Source organism: Antechinus flavipes, chromosome 5 (assembly GCF_016432865.1).
Source record: "Antechinus flavipes isolate AdamAnt ecotype Samford, QLD, Australia chromosome 5, AdamAnt_v2, whole genome shotgun sequence".
Classification (NCBI taxonomy): Eukaryota; Metazoa; Chordata; class Mammalia; order Dasyuromorphia; family Dasyuridae; genus Antechinus; species Antechinus flavipes.
In genome coordinates, this window is record NC_067402.1 from 66,514,104 (window position 1) to 66,540,534 (window position 26,431).

The following is a 26,431-nucleotide window of genomic DNA, read 5'->3' on the forward strand; positions in this document are numbered from 1 at the left end:
TTGCAATTTCTGCCCTTGTTCTAGAGAATTAGTTATTAATTATTAAGATGAAAATCAGCATTTGTACATTTATTTCAAAACCTCATTTAAAAAAAAAGATTAACTTGCTAAAACCAATTAGCATTCTGTATATGTATTGAATATTGAACACTGTCAGTTCCCTAACATTCAACAAAGAGTATACTCTAAAACAGCTTTCTATAAAGCTACGATGGCTTTAGATACCAATTATCCAATAGGAACTTGTGAGCATTCCTTCAATACTTTATACTAACAAAAGCAAATGGTCAAAAATTTTGAATGGCAATAATTATGTGAAAGCAGGATTAATGAGCAACCAGTTAGCAAGTGACAGGTCCATTCAAATACTTACTCTAAATAGCTAATATTTATGGAATACTTTAAAATTTTCAAATTAAGTCCCAGACATTTCCCTCAGAATATACTACAACGAATATTTTGAGATTCTAGTAGATGGGCAGCGAAGTAGTGCAGTGGATGGAGCATCAGCCCTGAAGTAGGAGGACCTGAGTTCAAATCTGGTCTCAGACACTAACACTTCCTAGTTGTGTGAACCTGGGCAAGTCACTTAACCCCAATTACCTCTGCATAAAAAAAAAAAAAGATTCTGGTAGATAAACCATGGATAACCCAAGAAGACTTAAGAAAGACCTTCAGAAGTTATTTCTTATAATCTGCACCTGTTCAAGAAACCCTTCTGCCAACAAGTAAACAGTCAGCCTTTGTTTAAAGAGCTCCTGTGAGAGGGAATCCACAACTTATCTGGGTAACTTTCAATCTTTGGTCATTGAGTGCTAAGAAGTTTTTCCTTACGTCAAGCTGAAATCTGCCTCTTCATAATTTGATATTATGTACCTAATAATTAAGATGACAATTGAGAATCTAGCTGATTTTCTCAGAACTTAATTTCCTTTTATCTGATTAATCTAACTTGTACATATAATTTTGGATGACCTATCTTATCCTAAAAAGAAGACCTTTATTCCAAAGGAGACAATTCATAAAGTACCCATTTCCAAGTTACTCTGTTAATTCTTTGCAACTTATCCTGTGCACAATTTGCTTATAAACAGTTGCATGTTGTCTCTCATAAGATTATCACTCCCATGAGAATAAGAAATGTCTTTCATTTTTCTTTGTAGCCTCAGTGCTTTGCAAAGTGCATAGTAGGTGCTTACCTAATATTTACTGACTGGCTGAGGTCCTAGCTCTGAAATTTTTCAAATATATCAATATTGATCTGAATTTGACTGTATTTAGAGAGAAGAAAGACCTGGGAAGCACTTATCAAAACATATTTTTTTTTTTGTTAATAATTAGTGTCAAACTGTGCAGCTCAATTATTTGGAATTTCCTTTCTGAATTTATTATCTCAAATACACATCATTCTAGAGACACTTACTGGCATTTAATTCAAATGCACTCATTATTAGTTCAATATTCTAAATTTAAAAGTCTTCAGAAAGGGCCATTTTTATATAAGGCTCAATGCCAATGGAATTTCTAAAAGCTGAAGTTAGATTGAAACAAGTGCATTATCTTCTGCTGACACCATATCTTTGAGTAAATGTCATACATTTTAAAGATCTGCTGATGCTTCTAGAAAACTTCAGTTGAGAGAGAATTCCTAGCTTAGAATCATATTTGCTTTATTTTTAAAATTTCAAGAATAACTTTTTTTTTTTATACATTCACTAGGAATCCTAACAAGTATTGGTAGAAATTTCACAAAAACCTATGAAAGAGAAAAAAAATAACACCACTACTTCATCTGCATGCAGAACAACAGGTTAGTATGTTCATCAGATAACAAGCTTCCTCCTTTAAACACTCAAACTTTAAAAATGTTAACTATTCCTTTCTAAATTCTAATATCTTTCTAACCTAACTTCTTCCAGATGGCTAAATATCATCTCATGAGTGTTAATGATTATATTGTGCTATAATTCAGTGATGTGTTCAGAACTCACTGAGGTATGTATACTAAAGTCCAGATTGCTATGTTTGGAAGAGTTCTTTATCTGCTTTTTATAATTTTTCTCAGCTCAAAGTGTCAGATTGTCAGCATGATGGCTTCCGACACAGCCTCATTCTCTAATTTGATAGTTCTAATGGACTGAGAAATTTCATAACTAAGCATATTAGCATTACATGTCAAATAGCTGTATTTAGGCTATGAATTAATCCAACCCAACAATTATTTGAAAAAAAAATTTAATAGGTGCATACCATTCATAAAACAGCTAGATGACATAGTAGGCAAAATACTGGGCTGTAAGTCAGGAAGATCTGAGTTCAAATCCAGCCTCAAACATTTACTAGCTGCATTGATCATAGATAAATCATTTAATTTCTGTCTCAGTTTCTCAATCTCTAAAATGGAAATGATAATAGGGCTTATCTTTCAGAGTTGTTGTGAGAATCGAGTGGAAATAATATTTTGAAGTGCTTAGCACTGTGTCTAGTACATAATAAGCACTACAAAAATATTAATAGTTATTGCTCTTGTAGTTACTGTTATGTAGCCATTCTAGGAAATGAAAAATTTAGATAAGATAGTTATTGCTATCCTGGAGATTATAGTAATAAGATATGAGAGGTAAAAAATAACTACAATACAAAATAATATCTAACAAATGTAAGCACAGATAATTGCATGGTTCAAGATGGGGAGGAGATTATTACTGATAGGACCAAGGAAGGCTTCCTAGTAATGGCATTTGAATTGGCCTCTAAAGAACAAGGTAGAAGAGGAGATAAGGGGGAGGAATCACAGGTACGGGAAAAACACAGGGAACTGTGGGATCCAAAACTAACTCCATTTTGTTGGGTTCTTTCCATTCTGTAATTGTCTTCCACTTTGTGATCTAGGCCTTGGTTAGCTATAAATCATGTAATTACGGGGAAATTAAGATGCTGAGACAAATCTAAGAAATGGGGATAATGGGGGCTGACCACAAAATGTTCTAGAATATAACTATAAAATATGTCAAACTCTGACCAATCAGATGAGAGCATTCCCATGTGACTCCTGAGTATATAAATTGATTGGTCCCTTATTACTGACAATAGAAATGCTTTGTTAACTGCCAAATGGAATCCTTGTCCTACTGGGAGCCTTGGACCTGAGTTGTTATGCAATTGCTAGGCTTGCTAATAAACTGGTAGTTTGGATTTAATTACCTCAGTCTTTTTCAAGTCCATTCCCAACAGCTTGACAAGCCAGCCATGAGGCTGAGAAGGGACCCAAATCTCCAAGATGAACAGCTTACTAGGGTGCACTGAAGGACTTCTGCCCCAGAAGCTAGACCCTTTCTCAACGTCCACCTCCATTCTTCCAAGCTAAGGTAAGTCTTCCACATTGCTATTGGTCTCCATATTGGTGAGGAAAGTCTCTTAAGGGAATAAAAGCTAAGAGAAGGACTTTTAGGAGAAAATGGGATGTTGTTCCTTGTATAGGTAGGAGAATCCTTCCCTTCCATAGATAGTGTAATCTATCCCTTATATAAGTAGAGGGTTCTTCTATAGGGAAAGGATGGGTAGAAGTCTGATAGAAGTGTACTAAAAAAGAACTCACTTAAAAGTAATTTCTCATGTCCCAGAATCAGGGAAAGCTCTCAGTTAAATCATGTATAACTAAAAAGTGCACTATTAAATTATATCAAATTTGATCTAAAATGGAAAGCTCAATTTGTCAACTAATAAATTATTTCGACTTGAATTTGGCTCTTTGGATTATGATATATTACAGAAATTGAGAATGACCATATCAAATGAACTATTGGCTTGCTGGGATGCCCTTTCTTAAAAGGTCATTCCCTCTCCTCCTTAAAGGGCTCAATCCTGTTTGTCATATGAAAAGCTTTGAGATTGCCTTAGAAAACTGCATGCACTAACTTTGTGATTAAACTTCAAGGAAAAACTTTGCTGGCAAGTACATTTATGTGTCTGTTTTATCTTATTGTATCATTAACTTCTTCCTGTGGCCTGATCAGTCAAAGGATATGTTTCTAAGGATCCTTCAAAGACATCAAAAAGGAAATCTCTCCCTCTTCCTTTCTAACTCTGGTCAAGTTAGAAAGGCAGACAAAAAATTCAGATAAGGAGTCTGTAGAAACTTATAGCATTATGAACTAGAAACTAAATTTTTGATTGAAATATGAATTCTCTACCATAAATTGCCAAGTTGAAATTAGAAAAACTTTTTGAAGAAAAGGGGAACTGAATATAGTTTGAATGTAGTCACTGAGAGGCAGTAGATAGAGTACCAACCCTGAAGTCAGGAGGACCTGAGTTCAAATCTAGCCTCAGACACTTAACACTTCCTAGCTGTGTGATCCTGGACAAGTCACTTAATCCCAATTGCTTCAGGAAAAAAGGAAAAAAAAAGTAGTCTTGGTGAATAACTTGAAAATTATTGAGGATGATTTAATAGAAGGTGGCTATTTAAATGAACTTGAAATAAAGTTACCTTGTGAAAAACTAGGATGAACTTTACATTTTATAAGCCTTTAAGAACCCCCAAAGGTAACAGTATTGTAATAAAATTCTTCTGTGTAATAAAAACTAAATTATAAAGGAAAAATTCAGTAAAATAAAGAAAAAGTGAATAAAAATTTTGGATTTTTGAAAAGAGAAATCTGAGGAAGGGTTTTGAGATAAGATTTGGAAAACTTTTATAGAAATGTTTGTTAGAAATATCAGACTATTCTATCAAGATATAAAATTTACCAAATAAAAACTCTTAGAATTAAAAATTTGCAACATAAAATTATTTGGGTGTACATACTAATATCTATCTTTGAAAGGGCAAATCCCACCCCCTAAAGCTGCCATATACCTCGGCAGGGGGATGCAAATGTAAAGCTGAAGGTTTCCTAGGATTGAAATTACAGAGAATAATGTTGATAATTCAGAGACCTCAAGGAAAGATAAGACATGCAATAGGATCAGACTATTTTAAAACTGATATCCAAATATTTCTAATAGAATATAAAAGGCTGAAGATGTTTTAGTAGAACTTGTAGTTCTCAAAATCAGGTAAAAGATTTTTACATGTAAAATTGCATTAATATAACATCTTCTAGCTCTGTTATTACAAACCAAAAGGTCTGGACTGGCTTTATGGACTGGACTGGCATGTGAGCTAATTACTGGAAAACCAAATTTAGAAAGTTGTATTAAGTCTTGTCACTGATAGATTTTAGCAGGGTTGCCTGGGAATTTCTGTGGGTAACTTAGAATTGTAGAAAGACTGGCTTCTCTGGTTTCAAGTCACTTGCAAAGATTTAAGCAGATTTTCTAAGAAAAAACCCTTTTAAAAATGCTCTAAGAATGAGACTTATTCTGGAATTTCCAAGGGAAGATGTTTCCAGGGACTATGCTGCATAGGCTATCTGGATGCAAGATGAAATGTGTGAATTAGACAATGGGAGTGGGTTACAAGGAGATTGTGTTATTTTTAATGACTTATTATTCTACTTCAAATTTCTGTTTCATGGTATTTATATTTACTGAGTTTTCTTGGTTACCTTGGGGATATATAAATATAGAGTTCAGATCAGGCTGAACATGTGAACAAAGAAATTAAAACTTAAACACACTTAAAGTCACCTGATATACTTCTCCTTACTTTATTTTATTTGCAAAAGGTCTAAAAGGGGAATTTCATCTTTTTAAAAAAGGTGTTTGGTTACCCTCCCATAAAAGTAAAATCATTCTCTGTTATCAAGAGGAGATATGTCTATTGATTTTATTTTAATAAACTGATATTTCTCTTTCCTCAATTGATCTTGGGAATGCATAATTGTCTTTGGACTTAGTGTTAGATACTGGATTACTTATTACACCAAAACTTGCTCAAAATTAATTCCTAAATGTCTAATGATGGTTCAAAATACTGATTTTGAATATACAATGAACCGTACGCAATTCATGTTGGATAAGTGATCCATGGGGAATAGATTTCTTAAGAATCAAAAGAAAGAATTGTGGAATTCAAAATAACTCCATTTTATTTGATTCTTTCCATTTTGTGAGTTAAGCCTTTACATAATGATCATGTAATTATGGGGAAATTAAAATGTTGAGATAATCTGAGAAAGTGGGATAATGGGGCTGACCAAAGAATGTTCCAAGATGTTCTGGAAATAACTACAAAATTTGTCAAACTCTGACCAACCAATAGAGAGCATTCCTCATGTTACTCAAGATTTTGTAAGCTGATGGTTCCTCCTTATTGACTATAAGAATGCTTTGCTACCTGCCAAATGGTGTCCTTATACCCACTGAAGGGTCTCAGATCTGATTTGTTATACAACTGCTAGCCTTGCTAATAAATTAATATGCTTAGATTTAACTGCTTCAGTGTTTTATCATTTTCATTCCCAGCAGAAGGAAGGCATGGAACACCACAGACTTTGTGGAGAAGAATAGCATGAGATAAAGCCAGAGAGATAGGAATGTACCAAACTGTAGAACAATAAATAGTCTGATCTTTACTTAGTAGGCAAAAGGGTAGACACTGTATAGTTTAAGGAGGGGAGTAACATGGTTTAAGGAGAAGTGCTCTTCAATGAACAAGCTGCATGAAATTTTAGTACACAAATTTTGTGACCTTATTTTGGCTTCTCAGTCCTTTTTTGCATAATAGCTGATTCGAAGATCCCTTTTCTGGATAGCTGAGGTACCTGTATATATGATTTCTGGGAAAATGGTGTATCATTTTAAGTAATTTTAAGATAACAAAAAGTATGGTAGCCACTTATCTATTTAATTGTAGCATTTTCAATTGAATAAAAATTTTATAAAGTATTTAGTCATGTATTGTTTTTATTGCTTTCTAATTGTTTCATGTATCTTAAGTCTCATCTATGACCAGATGGTAAATTACATCAAGGCAAGAACTATGCCTTATACTATATATCCTACAGTTGGTATCATAGTACAGAGCACACAGAATTTCAATAAAACTCAATGACTGTTTGAGCTATAATACTCTTTTGACAACAACTGTTGTGGACATTACCAATCAACTGACCAACAAGCATTTGTTAAGTGCCTACTATGTGCTTGGCATTATACCAGGTAGTGGGGATATTAGTACAAAGACTAAACTGTACAGGTCCCAAAGAAGACAACATGTAAATAAATAGACGTACACATATGTAAGGAAAGAGTAACAGACAATATTAAACACTGGAGAAAGACGAAAAAGGGACAAGAATTGAAAGTGGGCCATTAGATTTCATACCTAGAGTCAGTGTTAATTTGGGGGACAGCAATTTCAGTTGATTGATGAGATTGGAGGAATATTGCAGAGACTTTAGAATTTAGAACAAGAGAGGAAGCAGAGGCAATAAATACAGACAGCTTTTCCAAGAGCTGAACTGAGAAAGAAAGCAAAGGGGCAGGACAATAGCTAGCATGGAAAGAAGATTCTGATGAGGGCTTGTTTTAAGCATAAGGAAGACACACTTTTTTTTAGGGCATCAGGCAAAGATCCACTAGACAAGGAGAGATTAAAGATTGGGACCATGGAGCGGCCGCCATGCTACTACATCCACCATATGGCCACTCCAGTTGACACAAGGCATCGTTGTACTGTGGCTGACCAATCAAGCCCCTCCTCTTGTGAATTTTCCAAGATTCAAAACCAGTCACAATGATTTCTGTGACCCTCAAATAAAGCACAAGGAAGATTCTGTCCTGTGGGCCGAAAATCATCAGGTGTGATCAGCAAGATGGTGAAACAGAAAGCGTGCTAGTCTGGGTCGGTCCCGGGTTCGAGCCCTGCTCTGGGCGCTGGTGCGGGGGATTCAGCTCTACTTCCTCACAAGGAGACAACACAAAACGCTTTATATACCCAAAGATGAAGAAGAGTGCCTTCTGTTCTCATACTCCTCTCTTCTGGGTGAGTCCGAGGCCTAAAGATTCTGAGAAAAGCCATGCTGAGAAGCCGGGCGACAGGACTGAAGGAAGGCCTGCTCCAAGGTCCCAGGAGGTTCTCCCCAGGAGGCGGCTGTTGGGGGACGGGGGAGGTGGGCAGCCATCGGGGAGACAGCCTGACGGCCGAGGAAGGAGAGAATGTGCGCTCTCCGAAGACAGGACCTCTCTGTCTTCCCATGTATCCTCAGCACCTGGCCCAGGGTGTGGCACACAATACATGTAAAATGTTTATACTCTGCGGTAATGGGGCCAGCCTCCACAGACAAATATACAGATTTTCTGAGGCATTAAAGTAATTACCATGACAATGGGCTATTAAAAAGAACATTTTTGGTTAGTCTTTTAAAGATTATTATTATTTTTTTTTACCTAAAGTAGTACTTCATGTTTATTGCATATACATTTTAACACAGGGACTAATAATAATAATGATTGAGGGTAGAAAAAAAGTAAAAGAAACCAATGAATGTTCTAAGGGAGCAAAACTTTTTCCCCCCAAATGGAGCTGGCTGTTCATCATTTACCCATAGATTTGTAGAACACAGTAGCATCGGGGCAAAAAAGTACCAAAGCAAACATGCCACGAGAAGCCAGGTGAAGTCGATAGACAGCAGGGTGATAGGGCAGGGGAGAACCCACTGGCTTGCCTGTATGGGGTGTATGGGGTGAGACTTGAGTGGAGTCTTCCTGACTCTCGGGTAGCCCTCTCCCTCCCATGCTACATAGCTTCTCATTCTGAAATCAAGGGGAGGAATTTTTGTTTTCAATCAAAAGGATGGTTTTCACGCTTTGATTTATACTTGCAACTTAATTTTATCTCCTTATCTACCCAATTTATTCATTTTGATAGTGTTCAAGATGTCCACTGTTTGTTTCATGTTGATTTTGTAGATTTGGTTCCCAGTCAGGAATCGCTGTGGTTAAAGAGATCTGTAGGAACATTTCAACTTGCACAAGGGCAACATTTTGCTGTTAAAAGTGGGGGAAAGGAATTAATGGAGGACTTCTAAAGGTAGGCAAATAACCCTGAAATTTCCCAATTGATTTGTCAAGAATTAAGTCTATACCATCTTAGGTAAGCAATAAGATCCATCTTCTTAGTAAGAGATTAGAATCATGGAGTTTTGTAGCTTTAAAAAAATGTAGTTCAAGGACTTAGCTGCTTCATGCTGTGTTCTTTGTACATGTATCAGCAGTAGTGCACTTAAGCAAGACCAAGGGGAGCCTGGAGAACTGTTTCTAAATAGTATGATTTTCAACATTATTCAGAAATCAAAAAGCTTTAAAATGGTGTTTCTTGGTTAAAAGGCCTAATCACATTTCAGTTGATTCCATAAAGGGGAACATTTTATGCATATCTCCAAAGGATTCCTTTTGGATTATTGTTTTGTCTGTATATCATATACAAAGATAAACCATTTGCAAACAAGGTACATAGCTGAAGTAGCTGGCTTAGCTTTGTGGGTTATGGACTCCCCAGTTAGTAACCTTCTTCTGTCTCCACTATTCTAACAGATTTGGGGCCCATTTTCTGATCTAGAGAGCACAAAGGTCTACAGAGTTGAAAGGGCCCATGAACAATACCGGAGGAGGAGGAGGAGGACATTTATAGAGCAATTCAAGGTTTGCAAAACACTTTTCCTGTATTATCTCATTTGAGCCTCAACATAACCCAGAAGTAGTTTTATTACCCTTATTTTACAGTTGAGAAAACTGAGGCAAAAAGGTTAATCTACTTGTGAGGGTCACACTGTAAGTATCTCAAACAGGATTCAAAGATGGATCTTCCTGACTCCACCGAAAATATAATGTGGAATATGTGTGGCGCTGACCCAAACTTTTAAAAAAGTCATTTGTTTCTGTTCTTACAAGCCAAAGAATACAAAGTTTAAAATTATTGGAATAAGTTAATCAGTCCTGAGGGTTCCAATATATATATATAGCTCTTCTGTAGGCAATAAGTTCAATGTTAGGCAATGATAAAATGTTATGAGGATCAATTAATTAGCCCCTTTAAAATCTATTGATAATTACCCAGTAATGTTTTCAGAGTCTGCAAATCTTTTTCACATAATGAAAAATAATATGAAAGACATCAAGGAAATATTTGATCCCATCCAAAAAGATGGTTCATTCACATAACAAAAATGAGGACTGAGCAGACAGACGGCCTGACTCATTCAAGTTGCCCTGTTATTCTCAGGACCAGAGGAAGGCCACCAACACATTGGGTAGATTATGTAGGGAAGATAAGAACTGCAGAAGACTAACTGAAGAAATCAGGGGGCTGACAGGCCCTGCCTGAAACATGATGCAAGTCCTGAGAGAATTCATCATTTGATTCAGTTTGGTCAAGTCTGGCTGCTAAAATAGACTGACTTTATCAATAGTGGCTCAACCTATTTCTCTGACTCTTGCTTATTTCCGTCTATGTGTACACTTCCTGTAGAGACATATTTAGGCGTACCAGAAGAGAGTGACCTGAAGACCATCTTGAACTCTGTACTCGCTAGCTGCTGCCAGAATGTTACTGCAGTTGGGGTTTTCTCACTTTAAATCCCAATGCTGAAGGAGATCTTTGTCTGTCTCCAGTTGCCTTCCCATTTTGATCCACTTCCAGTGAGTCAAGCCACTGCTCTCCTAGATTCCCCTCACTTCCTATCCTAAACTCAAAATTTGAAGATGGTCAACAACAAGACTATACTATAACCAATTCTGATGGACATAGCTCTCTTCAACAATAAGAGGATTCAAACCAGTTCCACTTGTGCAGTGATGAAGAAAGCCATTTACACCTGAGAGAGAACCGTGGGAACAGAGTGTGGTTCACAACATAGCATTCTCACTCTCTCTGTTATTTGCTTGCATTTTGTTTTCTTTCTCAGTTTTTCTTTTTCTTTCTTCTTGATTTGATTTTTCTTGTGCAGCAAGATAACTGTATAAATATGTATGCATATATTGGATTTAACTTGTATTTCAACATATTTAACATGTATTAGGCTACCTGCCAACTAGGGAAGGGGATGGGGGGAAAGAGGAGAAAACTTGGAAAAGAAGATTTTGCAAGGATCAGTGTTGGGAAAATTACCCATGCATATGCCTTGCAATTAAATAAATAAATATATATTTAAAAAAATAAAAAAAAATTGAAGATTGTCATTTATCATTTTATATAGAAAAGGAAATCTACAATCCCTATTCCTTTAGTGTTCCTTTTCTTCAGGATTAAATTCTTCCATGCTTTTTACATTCTTCATCTTCCCTTCAAAGACCCTGAACAACCTCCCCAGAATAAGCCTGGTGATCTTTCCCAGAGCAGTTCAGTTCACACAAACTCATTTGCTATATACATCTTCACTCTTTACTGCAGGTTCCTGTCATATGATGGATAATGGACACAAACAGAAGTCCTACACAGCACCCTGCCTGTGGCACTGTTTGGCCCCTTGCCGCCCAGGGTCAGTTTGTTCCCTGGAGAGTAAGGCAGCCGGCTCAGCGGGCCTCCCAGGGCCTCTCTGGCCCTGTTGCTATGATCCCGCCTGCTTTGTCTCAGCAACATTCTGAGCAGCCACCATGGGCATGGAAAGGCAGCACGGAAGTGAAGAAAGAGCTGACCTCAGAGCTTAGAAAACCTGAGTTCAAATCTAGCCTCTATAACATAATGTGTGACCCTGGGTCCCAGAAACACTTTCTAATCTGATGGGAGTTTTCTCATTTAGAATGTCCCCATGGGAGCAGCTAGGTGGCGCAGTGGATAGAGCACCATTCCTGAACTCAGGAGGACCTGGGTTCAAATCTGGCCTCAGACACTTAACACTTCCTAGCTGTGTGACCTTGGGCAAGTCACTTAACTCTGCCTCCGGTTTAAAAAAAAAAAAAAAGAATGTCCCCATTCCGAAGAAATTGTGTTGACAAAATTTCTAAAAATCAATTGTCCAAAAGCTTTTAAGGTTGTAAGTCAATTAAGCTTCTTTTTTGTTTTCTAATTGAAAGTATGATCCCACATCTGACAGTCTCACTACCATGACAAGGAAAAACCTCAGGCTCCAAGATGTCAAGGACTTCTGGAACAATGATGACTCAAGAAAACGACCTCAGAGAGGCCAGAGATGAGATAGGAAAAGTAATGGGCAAGAGCTTAGCTACAAGGGACCACGCTGGAACGGAACAGGGAAAAGGAAGTTTGTATCAATATCACACAACACAATCTATTACTGGTGTTGGAAAATATGAAAATTACATGACAAACTGGGTAAAATAATATGGGGAACTTCTAGATCTTTCATGAATTAGTTTTTAAAAGATGGTCATTCTAAAGGACCAAATGAAATGTAAAGGGCTTCAGTGACGTGGGCACCAATACAGATCTCAGTAGAGTGGCTTTAATAAGCTTTTTCACCAAGTCTTTCACCAGGTTATTAACTTTCTGATTATGAGCTTTTGCTCACTAATTAAGCTAGTCAGCAGATGACAGACAAGGGGCCCATACCCTAGTCTGCTAGTATCTATGAAAATCTGTCATAGATTTCAAAATCAGGGTCACTTCCACATGCTGGTGAGGCACCAAGGTAGGACTTGGTGGAAGTAGATGCACCACATAAAAGATAATTTCATAAAGGAAAAATGGTGACTTTTTCTAAGTATGAAATGAGTGTCTTGATCAAGGCTCTACCAGCTGAGGATTAAGCGAACCCAATTAACCTAATTTCTACTTGTCCATACTAAGTGGTTTATTTTAGATGTTACATTATCCACAAAATCCTTTAGGGTACAACATAGAAAACCATAAACAGGCTGTAAAGGTTATGACATTAATTTTGCTGTCATTCTCATGCCTTAAGTAGCCATCAAAAACTAAAAATCATGTCCTCTGGGAAAGAAGGCAAATCTGAAACTAATTATGGTTCTTATTATCGTAATACTATTAAATTAAACACTATGACCCTAGCTGAATTTATTTTGGTTCCTTTTGTTAATGAACAAAGCTTCTCAAATAAGATGACTGCACCTTCAAATATGGAGAAAAACAATTCATCAGAGGACAACTAGAACAAAAGTAGTCACTTAAACCTAAATTTTCACTCGTCTAAAGCTTAACTGGAAAACTGAACATAATAATAAGCCCATGAGGAAGCATTTTGCATTTGCTGCTTATTGTACTGGCTATATAGCTTTGCTTAAGAAGCAAGTGGGCAGAGACATTAAAGCTGGGAGACTTCAGTTGCTTCTGTGGCTAAAAGGTTTCACTTTTTAGGAAAACCTGACTTTTTTTTTTTTAAAGTTAAGCATCAGTTGTTAATAAGCTGGGAACAATTTCTCTCCTGTTGATTCTTTGGAAAGGAATGCTTATTTAGATTATTTATTGATTTTAAGAAAAATAAAAAGCATTTCCTTGCTTTCTTTCTCAGATTCAACTTTTCAAGATTCAAACTGCCTTAGGTGTTTGGATGATAAAATGGCTGAAAGATTTCCTGTTGGCAGAATTTCCTCTCTACTCAGCAACACCAGGGGATGACAGAAGATAATGGGTAAAGCTCACTGACCTGGCACATAAGTGTGTTCACACACACAAATGCACACATTCTAGTGCTCTGGAAACTGGAGAGCAGGATGAAAGGTGCACACATTTAGTCTAGCTTCATTATTTTCCTTAGAGGTATCTATCAATGGGAAAAGAGGGACTATGGAAAGTAATGATGTGGGAAAGAATGTATATAACTGGTGGAGAAAAAAAAAATAACTAGGGAACAGAAAATTACAGAAAAGAAAAAAAAAAGGACAGGAAAGAATAGGAACAATGATGTTTGAATAATATTAAAGGTAATTGTGAAAAAAGTACAAGTTTCATCTGAAAAAGCCCACTTAACAAGGCATATACCAATGCTAAGCTATTTGACATATAAAAAAAACCCAACACCATTAAAAGAATTTGGCTTTTTACATGTACTTCAAAGAAAAAAAATACAAGCTCTTAGTACACTGTTGGTCTACAAAAAGTTGTCCACATTTACAAAGCTAGGATGCATCAGGGGTAACACTTTAACCTGTGCAAATATAAGTGATTTTGAGGCTATATCTTTCTGTAACAGTTCATCTACAAAATTAAAATTTTACCAATTCAACTACTCTAATCTAAATAAAGTTCATTTATTCAAGTTTAAAGTTTAAGAATATTCATGCTCCTTCAATTCCAATATGGAAGCTTTAACTCATCAAAGATTACCTGCAGGCAGTGGGTCAGTCAATTTACATCTAAGTGCATTCCTCTGACCAGCAGCATGTGAAGCACTGGAAAAAAAAAATGATCTAGAAGAAGGCAGAGTGCACACAGAATTACTTTTGGTCTTCTTGCAGCACACTGTCAGAAACAGGATAATGGTACCCTAATATGTCAGAGAGATAACAGTGAATGAGATTCACTAACATTACTGAAAAAAGCTGACCAGCCCTTTCTACTCCACAAACAGCATGCCTTGGGAGTTCTGAGAGACCAAAAAAAAAAAAAAAAAAAAAAAAAAAAAAGGTTGCTTCTTCATTCAAAAGAGCTCCCTTAGACCCCAGACTATCAGCATTATCTTGAAGAAGATGAACAGGTTTTTCTCCCTTGGTTTGTCCTAAATCCTCGTCAATCTTTCAGGTGGGCACACCAGAGAAGAGGAGGTAAGAGGAGGCATACTGCTTTTGTTTACAAAGATATGTTAACACGAGTATCTCAGGGTGTACAGGACTAGGGGAAAAAAATATCCTGATCAATGAAGTCTTTCTGCCTTTAGGGAATTCTGTACCAGAGGACCCTCTGGGAAAATGAAGTAGGTTCGGACTCCAGGGCAAAGGTTTGAGTCTCCTACAGGGCAACCCAAGGGATCAGCAGGAGTTCCCTAAGTGGATTTCTAATGCCAAATTAGAAAAGTCTGTCCTAGTCAGCTTTCTAGAAATGATCCACCATAAAGTTGTGGCTTTACGAGATTATGCCCTATGAAAACTGAACCTGCATAAAACTGAATTTTTTAATCAATAGACATTTTTAAGGGCCTACTGGAATAGACTATGCTAATTCTACAATTCCAGTTCTGTAAGAGCCAATGGAGGGATATAAAGTTAGGTAAGAGAGGTTCCCAGTCCTCTTAGAACTAATAAACTCATAAAGATATTAGTCATACACATATAATCCCTTAGAAACAAGAAGACAAGAAAGTTGTTCTCATAAAGATGGAGAAGAACTGAGTTGAAGCTGGATTGTTTATAGGTATGAGATAAAGAGTATAGAAGGTCAAGTTCACTATGGGATTTCCCATACTGTATTTGGATTTAGGGACTCCATATTAAACATTTCTTTTTAAATTTCATGCCATCTTAATAAACATACAAGAAAGCTGAAGTTAAAAGATCAATGAAAACTCTTAAGGAAAACCCATTTTCTCATTTTAGTATATAATCTGATATATTGATATTACAAAATCAATAATGTTGGAATTAATTTTTTACTTCTTTTTTATTGATTTTTATGTTGGGGTAGTAAGCATTGATTTCATTGATCTTTGCTTCCTAGATAACACTTGAAAGCACAAGGCAGCATTTCCCTTTCAGAAATGTACTTTTAAGAGTTTCATATTAAGACTTTATAAAGTGAGTTCCTATGTGTGTATATCTACATATATCAACATATGTATGGAGGGAAGAGGGGTATTTGTGTGTGTGTGTATGTATATGAAAGACCTCTTTAGTTTATATTCATTTTCTATTAAAAATTACAAGTATCTTTATTTCTCAGGTTAAAGCACTATTCATTGATTCCTCTTCAACTTCAATTGTTCCCCTCCTCCCCACCCCCATTCTAGGATGCACACAGGAATAGATATTTTGATACCAAAGTTCCACCAAATAATATCAATGAATAATAAGAGGGTACTTGCATTAACAAAAGGGCATTTTTTTGGTGTTTTTTTTTTTAAAGGGTGGGGGTTTGAAATCCCTCCCTCTTCATTCTCCAACTGATGTTTCTCTATTCACAATAAATTCAAATAGGTAACAAAAACAGGTCTCACGCATTAAAAGCAGCTTGTAAAAATGGGTCTAAAATATTCTTCTATTAAATATCACAAAACAACAGGTGTTCTCGGACTTAAGTGAGAAATTTTCCAATATTAACATGAACATGGTGCCATTTTTAAAATAGTAGTATTGAGAAAGAAAATGCTATTTACTTAAAACTATCTTGTACCCAATTATTTTGAAGCACAATCTAGAATTATCACCAAATAATTATAAAAACTGTGCATACACTTTGATCTAGCAATACAATTATTAAATCTGTTTCCCTAGGTGCTTCAGGAAAAGGGAAAAGAACTTATATATTCTAAAATATTTATAGTAGCTCTCTCTGTGGTAGTAAGGGACTGGAAATTGAGGGGATGCTCATCAATTGCAGAATGGCTAAATAAGCTGTGGTATATGGCTATGATGAAATACTACTGCACTATAAGAAATGATGAATTTGTTGATTTTAGAAAAATACAGAAAGACTTGCAAAAAATAATAAAAAGTGAAATGAGTAGACTCAAGATTATCTTCTATACACTAAGAGCAATATTGTTCAAAGAATAATTGTGAACAACCATTTTGAGTACTATAAATACTCAAATCTACTACAAAAGACTTATGAAGGTAGATGCCAGTTACTTCCAGAGAAACAACTGATAAATAGAAGTATGTATAGTATAGTTTTATATATATTTATAAATCTTCATCAAATGGTGGCCTTCTGTAGTGTGGAGTGGGGGAAGAGAGAGAGAGTTAAGAATTTAAAATGAAATAAAGAAAATTAAATAAAAAATTTAAAAAATTATCTGATATGACAGCACAAATGGTAAAACCCTACAGCATTTTGAATACTTCACAAATCTGGTATTACTGTACACTCTCAAAAGTGTGTGTGTGAAACAACATCAGAAGAAGTTTTTGATTAATATATTAAATAAAGATTTATAATTTGTTATAATATTGAGCATATCATTATTGAAAGTTCAAAAGCTTATTGATTGCTTTAGAAATTTATTTTTAGAATCATCCCAAGCAAATAGAAGCTGAAAGGCCTATTTAGCAAAATACAAACAAACAAAAAAACAAACAAAAAAAAGATGCTTTGGGATCTGGGTCACACATCCAGAGATTGGACTGCCAAAGTGAAGAGATAAGGATAGAATCTTCTTTTCAAGTCTCATATTTCTTTAGTGAAGAGCAGAGAGTGAAAATTTTCATAGTTTTTTATCATTTTTTAAAATATGGTTATAGTTAATGTATACTATACTATCTATTCTAGTGTTTGCACTGTGGACTGTGAAAATTTTCAAAGTTGTTGATTTCTCAGATAGCATGTATTCTTTTCCACATACATGCTTATTCTGTGTAGAAATGTGCATTGTGACAATTTTCCCTCCTCCCCATAAGAGCAAACAATCCAATAGAAGCTATACATGTAAAATAATGTTTAGCATATTTCCATTAATAGTCTTGTAGTGAAAGAAGAATCAAAATAAAAGGGAAAAACCAAAAGAAAGAAAAAAAGATTTTTAAAGTGAAAATAGTATGCTTTAATCTGCATTCAGGGTCTGTAGTTCTTTCTCTGGATGTGGATGACATTTGCCATGGCAAATCTTGGTATTATCTTGGATCATTGTATTGCTAAATAGCTAAGTCTATCAGTTGGGCATAATAATGTTGCTGTAACTGTGTACAGTGATCTCCTGGTTCTGCTCATTTCACTCAGAATCAGTTCATGGGAGTCTTTCCAAGTTTTTTCTAAAATCAGCCTGCTCATCATTTCTTATACCACAATAATATTCCATTACATCCATATACCACAACTTGTTCAGCCATTGCCCAGTTCTTTGCCACTACAAAAAGAGCTGCTAAAAATATTTTTGTACACGTTGGTCCTTTCCCCTCTTTTATGATCTCTTTGGCCCAATAGTGGTATTGCTAGATTAAAGAGTAAGCACAGTTTTATAGTCCTTGGGGCGTAATTCCAAATTATTCTCCAGAATGGTTAAATCAGCATTAGTGTCCCAGTTTTTCCACATCCCCTCCAACATTTATCACTTTCACTTTCTGTCATATTCACTAATGTGATAGATATGAGGTAGTACCTCAGAGTTGTTTTCATTTTTCTAATGAATAGTGATTTAGATTATTTTTATATGACTATAGTAGCTTTAATTTCTTTATCTCAGTTTTTAATATTTCATGATGTATATTTCATGATGGGTCCTTAGGCATGGCAATACTTGAATCATCTGCTAAAACTGAATTAACTTGCATTCCAGTTTCAAAAGTATTTATAAGCTAACAAAAATTAAATTTAAATGTACAGCTTACCAATGTACAAATGATACTCCCAAAACAAAACAAAATACTTCCTGGCTAAAAGATTAAAGTATTACATTTCTTCATAAGAGATCATATCTATTGATATTCACTTAAAGGATTTGCCAGCCTCTCCTCTTTTTATTTAAGTTCCTTCAGGCTTAGAATTCTTGTTTTTATTAAAGTCTAGAAATTAATGGCTTTTATAAATGTATGCCATTTGCCCAGTCTGTGAAACACAAACCAAAAACTACCAATAATATATAAGATATCTCTCCCTTACCTCAATCAAGACACAAGTCCAAATGAATCGTCTTATTTTCCAAGAATAGTTCTAAAACAGGGACTTTTTTTTGTTCTAAAATACACACATATGATGTAATTTAATGGGTTCTTTAATGTCATCAGACTAAATATAAAGTCAACACCCAATCAACGGCTTCTCAGAAATAAGTTGGAATACAAATTTAGAATAGAACTTTTTACTTGGTATCCCAGTTGAACAAAATGGAAGAACAGTTTCAGGTTTGGTTGGATAAGGAAATAACAAGTGCTGATAATGAATTCATGTCAGGTAGTCTCTGAATCCAGATTACTTGCTACAAAACCATTTTGGAGTTAAGGAGAACACATCAACCATCTATCCATTCTCATTATTTTTTTCATAGTAAGGTAACCTGTGATGAAAAACAAATGATCGCACTTACAGTAGGAATCATGCACATTCTAAAAAAGGCATTAGAGCATGCAGATTTGGTGCTTGAAGAATGAAATTCTGCCTTACAACTTGCTATGCATTGTTAAGTATTTCTGATACTAAACTTGCTTGAGATCATATTGTCTCTGCCTACTAGTCATTAAATAACAGCATTATCATAGATAGACAGACAGAAAGAGAGAGAGAGAGAGAGAGAAGAAGAAGAAGGGAGAGAAGGGAATATTGATGAAGAACATCTATTAAGTATGATCAGCCAACTACTTAATATATGGATGTCTTAATGAAAAAGATCTTTACCCTTAGCTGATATAAAAGAAATCTCTCTATATTACTTAGATGCTTAAAATTTACTTCACAAAGGAAATGTTAGGATTACTTTAAACTGCAAATCTTGTGTTATACATTATTTTTTTTAATAAAAAGTGATGTAATTATACTAGTCAAAAGAACGTTATATAGCTTTAAGACAAAAGGTCATCTTAAGTATTCTTCCTAAAAATATAAATATCATTTTCCAAGCCTAACAGTGTAAAAAAGGCAGCATTTTTATTAAAGTCAAAAGCACATTTTTTACTGTGAAATAATAAATAGGTAAACAAATCCCTTTCTCTTCCATGTCAAAATAAGGGAATCTTAGGGTTATTAGGATGCTTAGGGATAATCAAATCTGACCACCACATGAACAATAATTTTCTCTAGTAGATGCCTGATGATGGTCTTCCAATCTAGTCTGGGCTTCGAGGTCTCCACTGAGGGTGAATGCACAACAGTACTAATTGTAGTTATCTCTAACTGTTGGGAAGTTTCTCCTTTTGTCTGCTTAAGTATGCCTTTCTTAATAACCGTTCCTAGCACTGGCTGCTGGTGTACAGTTCAGCAATGCAATCCCTCTACCACTTGAAAAATCTTACAAATTCTTGAAGCACTCATTATGTTTCCCCTACATCTTTCCTCATGAGGGCTGAAGAATCTTGGTTTCTTCCAATAACATCTACATAACATACTCTCAAGGGTTTTTCTTTTTCACTTTCACACTTTTCAGAATGCTCTCCACTTATCAATGTCCTTAAATTGTGGCAGCCAGACTAAAGATAAAACTCCATACATGGTCTACTGATTATTACTCTGCCATGCCTTCCCTCTGTCTCTGGCTCGCAGTGATGCAACTGGGGTTCAGTGTCTGAGTGTGATTTGAACTCAGGTTCGCCTCACTTTAGAGCCAATACTATCTGCCCTACTGGAATACACTTGGGAAACTGTGTGTTAATTTAAGACTTTAGATGTAGCTACTAAATTTTATCATACTATATTTGATCCAACATTTAGGCTTTGCCAAGTGCTTTTTTGACCCTATCATTTATTGTGCTAAGTTCTCTGTTTTTAGTATTTTATCACCTCCAGATTTAAAAAGTATGTCTTCTGTTTCTTAAGGAAGCACACATATAAAACTGTTAGAAGTCACAGGGTTAAGTTCAGGAACCTGGGATGATTTGCTCATCCTTTTTCCAGGTTGACACTGATCTCTGTTCTAGATTTCTTTTAAAAAATATATTGTTTTCAATTACATGTTAAAACAGGGTATTGTTTGTTGTTGCTTTTGGTTCTAACCACCTCTTTCCCCCAACCTCTGCTCTCTTCTATAAGCTCCTCCTCCAGTCCTTCTTCCCTCCTATTTTGCTACAGGGCAAGGTAGATTTCTATACCCAACTGAGTGTCATTCCCTCTTTGAGAAACTTGCCATGATAATAAACTTCAAGCATTGCTCTTCACTCCCCCCATTTTCCCCTCTACTATAAAAGCTCTTTTGCTGCTCTTTTGCTCCTCTTTTACATGAGAAAAATTTTCCCATTCTAGCTCTCCCTTCCCTCTCCTCCCATTACATCCCTATTTTTCACCACTAATTTTTTTGGGGGGAGGAAGAGGATATCATCCTATCATAATGAATTCTCACTTGCATCTGCTGTCCTATACTCCTTCTCATTGCTCTAATAAGGAGAAAATTCTTAAGTGGTTATTAGTATCTTCCCATGTAGAAAACCAAATAATTTAATCTTATTGAATCTCTTATGATTTTACCTTCCTGTTTACCTTTTTAATACTTAATCTTGTATTTGAAAATCATATTTTCTATTCAGCTCTGATATTTTCATCAGGAATGATTGAAAGTCCTCTATTTCATTAAATATTCATTCTTACCCCCTTCTCCCCCAAAGAATTATATTCAGGTTTGCTGGATACATTATTTTTGGTTGTAATCCTAGCTTCTTTGCTCTCCAGATTCCAAATTTTCCCATCCTTTAAAGTAGAAGCTGCTAAATCTTGTGTGATCTTTACTGTGGCTCCACAGTATGTGAATTGCTTCTTTCTAGCTGCTCACAGTATTTTCTCCTTGACTTTACAACTTTGGAATTTGGCTGTCATATTTCTAGGAATTTCATTCTGTGATCTCTTTAAGGATGTTATGGTAAATTCCTTTAATTTCTATTTTATACACTGATTTTAGGATATCAGGAAAGTTTTATTTTATAATTTTTGAAATATGATGCTCTTTTAAAAAAAATCATGGCTTTTGGAGAAGCTGCTAATTCTTAAATTACCTCTTCTCAATCTATTTTTCAGGTCAGTTGTTTTCTAATGAGATATTTCAGATTTTCATCAATTTGTTTCATTTTTTAAAAATTTTGTTTTATTGTTATGTTGATATCTCATGGAGTCATTAACTTTCACTTACCCAATTCTAATTAAGGAATTATTTTCTTTAATAAGTTTTTGTGCTTTTTTTTTTACCATTTGGCCTGTTTTTTTCTTCACTATTTTTTGTGCCACCCTTATCAAGGATGGTTTTTTTTCCCTATGATTTTTTTTTTTGTATCATTCTCATTTTCCTCCTAATTTTTCCTCTATCTTGCTTTTTTGATTTTCAAAACTCCTTTTGAGTACTTCTAGAGATTCTGTTTTCAGGAATGATGGCCCTAAGACCAATACATATTTTTCTTTGATATTTTGTATGTAGCTATTTTGATATCGTTGATTTCTGAATTTGTGTTTTGATTTTCCCTATTACCATAATAACTTTTTATAATCAGTTTTTGTTATTGTTGTTGTTGTTGTTTGTTGTTTACTCATTTCTTCATTTATTTCTTAACTTTTAACTTTATTTCAAAGTTGGTGATGTAAAGGTAGAGACTCACTTGAGTTCTCCCAAATTCTCCTCTAAATAATGGTAAAGTAATGTCTCAAAACAAATTCTGGAGTGACAGAACCAACACAAGAATGTAAAAAAACAACTAAATGACATTAGAGAAGATAGGAATTTACTAGCCAGGTTTCAATCAACATCATTCCACAATTACTAGATAGTATTGAACAATTAATATCATGATTTGGCAAACAAAACCAATAATGCAATTTTCCATTTTGTTTTATGTATCTTTTCAATTATGACAATCATTAAAACAGTATTGAAAATAAATTAATTCAGAATAAAACCTTCAAATTATTGCATCTCAAAAATGTTTCAACTAAGATATTAAAAAATAATGAACCATATTCAATCACAATAATTTCATTTTTAAAAATGATGTTTATAGTGAGCAAAACATTTTTGTAATATTAAGAAAATAGTTTAATATTTAGTTTGTCTTTTTAATGTCTATTTTTCTGTTTTATAATGTACTTTATAATTGCAGTATTACATACATAATTTATAAATAATGAAATATACACATACTAATCATGTGCATAAAACATTTTTCTGATATGGATATTTGATCAAAAGAGTTTGAAGAACACTTGGATGTGTTTGAAAAACAAGTGAACCTTAACAACAAAAACCAAGACCACAGTTTCCCATCTTTTCCTCAAGGAAAAAAAACTTTCTAAGATTTTGTTAAAATCTAAGTAAACAAAGATCATTCCCATGATCTTCCATCATAGAAACCACATCAAAAAAGGAAATAATAAGTGATGGTCCCATGCTATTCTTTGTTATCACCATCTCATTTTTCTATATGTTTGCTAATCATTCTTTGAATAATATGTTCTGGAATTTTGCCATTCATCAAAGTCAAGCTTACTGGCTTCTCAAAACTACCTTCTTCCTAATTTTTTTTTTTTTTTGACTGGAACATCTGTCCTTCTCCAGGCCCATGATACCCATTGGTTCTTCCTAGTCTTTCACAACTCATTGACAGTGGCTCCGGAATCTCATCTCCTACAAATGTGACCAAAATCTAAGACTGGAACTTAAGGCTGCTCTACAGACAACCAAAGGAGCTCACTGGTTTGACTCCCTCAATTCAGAAGGAGGGTAACTTTGGGGAGAAGGAAAATCCAGGAATGAAATCCAACAAATATGTTATACACCAAAGCTGCATGAATGAACAAACTGTGGCCCAATCAGACATATTCTAAGTCTGGATTTAAAATAAATCAAACAGTCAGATCAACCTGCCTTTGTTTGGCAAAGCTATACATAAGCAAAGGTGTTCCCTTCTAATATTTCTTCCTTGGACTTGGCTCTGGGGAGAATCAGAGAGGTGTGATTCCCAGTTCACTATCAGTAGTAGATAAAGCATATCTGTAAGTGTCCAACATCTTATTTAAAAGTGCCCTAATGACCAATTTATTGTACCCATCTAGTGTGAATGTAACTGCTCTACTGTTCTAACCTGCCTCAGAGTCATGTGAAGACTAAGTAAGGAATAATTGTAAAACACGCTGCAAATAGAAAATGTAACAAGTACAGAATGAAAATAAATGTCATTTCAAATAGCTAGCTAATAATGAAATTTAGTTTGCTCAAGAATTTTCTGGTAAAAAGATTATACCCTCATGTTACAGAAATGAAATTTATGATTAAGTAAATTCATTTATAAAATACAATTTGGCAAATGGAATCCAATGCAATGAATATCCTTAAGTATATATTATGAACCCACAGCCAGAAATTATCACTTTGATTATTGTGACATTCAAAACATTTTCTAATTAAATACTTTTTTAATTACTTTTGCATGGATCTCATGGTTACATTGCAGAAAATGTACCTATTAGGTAAAGTCTGCAGTTTTTACATACCTATTTTTTAAAGTTGAGTTTTTAAACTACAAAAAAACTAATCACTCGAGACATTTACATTACCCTGCTGCAAGATCCACAAGTGGAAGCAAGAGAACATTTCACTGTGTAAAAGAAGTAATGTGATTGAGAGGACACACAACGGGACTTAAATACTAGCTGTCAGGCTTTGTGAGCTTATAAAAATAACAAGAAGGGTTAGCTATTTTACTCTGCACATCAAAATCATCATGCCACACCCAGGAGCTGTAACTAAAATATGGCTGTATCCAATTCAGAGACAGGGTGGTTAAAAGTGACTTTCCAAATCCTACAAGAAAGGAGTTCTATGCTTCCACCCCCACCCCGCGCTAGCTTAGCTCCCTTGCACATCAGAATTCAGAACATCTGAACTTGAGTCCAGAATCTGGCTTCCTGAGGGTGCTGAAAACTTTATACTTCAGAAAATAACCATATCCCACAAACAACACCTGAAAAGTATTTCTCTGGCTTCTACCTTCATTCCTTTTCCTAATCATTCTCTCTCATCTTCATCCTCACCCTGAACAGTTGCCCTTATATTATCAAATTTCACTTGAGTACAAATTCTCTTGTTTTTTCTCTTCAAGCAAGTAAGAGGGGCAATGGTAATGTTAAAACATTATATAATGGTATATAAAGGATATATTCTCCTTACTCCTCAGTCCTTATGGCCTGAAAGGGCACTGAAGAAAAAGGGAAGTGTGAGCAAAGGTAGTGCTAAGATTATAACTGTGGCTGGTGCAGCCATGGAAACCACCAGTAGCCAAGACCTTCATCAGAAAAAAAAAATCAGTACAGCTGACCCTGTAATGTCCAGTTCAGCCATCTGTGTGATGCTAGGGACAGAAAGGTCTGGAGACTCACAGGCCTTTTAAAAACTACCTGCATTGCTGAGAGAGTTGGTAGGTCATAGCTAATTCTGTGACCTCGAGCAAAAATAATAAATAGAAGCCTGCATTTGTATACTGCTGCACACATATTGCACATATGATCTTTTAAAGAGCCCTGAAAAGTGGGTTGAAAAATAAGCCCATGTTACTGATGAGGAAAGTACACTGTGGAAAGCCAAAGGAACACAAGAATGACAGGGCCTGGGTACAAATCCCAACTCCACCACTGATCTGTATGACCTCTGGCAAGGTGCCTTCCTCTCTGGATCTTGTTTCCTCACCTAAAAATGAGAGGTTTGGTCTGGATCAGGGCTTCTTAACCTGAGATCTATGACTGCATATATATAACCTATTGCCAATTGTCTTGGGAAGGGGAGAGTGGAGAGGGAGAGACAGAATTTGAAACTCAAAAATTTTAAAAATTAATGTTTTCATTTTTAAAAACAATATTTTATTTAAAACCTCTAAACCCACACACAGACACACAAAAAGAAACATTTTACACTTTTCATAGCAGAACTTCCTACACTCTGTCATCTATCTACTATAAAATTTTCCCACTGATCATCTATAGGATCACAGTTTTAGAGCTATCAGGGCCTATCCCTTCATTTTACAGTGGGAGAAACTATATTTCTATGACTTCAGTAGTCAGTTAAAAAAAAAAAAAGCTTACAGTCTAAATATGATTTCCTCTCTATTCACTCCACTGCCCTTTCCCTGTTTCTCTAAATTTTTAATAAAAATATGCTACTGGCATTTAAACACATGAGCAAATATTTCTGAAAATGCTTTCATCTTCTTACATTGCTTACAAGGCTAAAAAGAACTACTAAAAGATGTCCTAATTCATATGATTTAAAAAAAAAACTCAATTGCCAGGTACAGATCACTATATTTTACTTGTACTACACATGACAGAAGACTGACAGAATAGAAGGGTAGAAAATATTTAAACCTGCCAGAGTTTATGAGCATTACAGCCTATTTTTCATTCCCTTATTAAGAGCTAAATATATTTAGTTAAATAAACATGGCTACATGTGCAAGAATAGGCAGTCCTTGGGTAATAATAGGCCACAAGTATGGAGGACAAGAGTTAAATAAACAAATACTGTAGCAGGATTTTGGAAACAAACCAAGTAGCTGCCTTGCATTTATCAGTTATTGGCCTCTAGCCCAACTCTGCCAGTTGTTAGCAGAATGAACTATTATTAGGAAATAAGAATGACATTTTCCCACTGAAAATATGTTTTCAGAATACAGCTGGCTATTCATCTAGACTTAGATATGTAATAAGACAGAATGGCTATGTATCCTATCTGAATGGCTAAAAGGATCTTGAGTTTATCTGTATTTCTGATTCATAGGTTTATATTAACGTATCTTAAAG

The 26,431-nt window shown here is 35.1% G+C and overlaps 1 protein-coding gene and 1 long non-coding RNA gene across 2 annotated transcripts in view; one reads left to right on the forward strand and one right to left on the reverse strand.

Annotated features, from left to right (window-relative positions):
- ZNF438 (zinc finger protein 438) overlaps window positions 1-26,431 on the reverse strand; it is an 85,086-nt gene that overhangs the window by 31,410 nt on the left and 27,245 nt on the right. The gene's annotated exons all lie outside the window — the stretch shown is intronic.
- LOC127539178 (uncharacterized) lies at window positions 8,775-14,157 on the forward strand. Its single transcript, XR_007947875.1, has 3 exons — window positions 8,775-8,980; window positions 9,484-9,591; window positions 13,377-14,157. It is a non-coding gene; the product is annotated as an uncharacterized LOC127539178 (long non-coding RNA).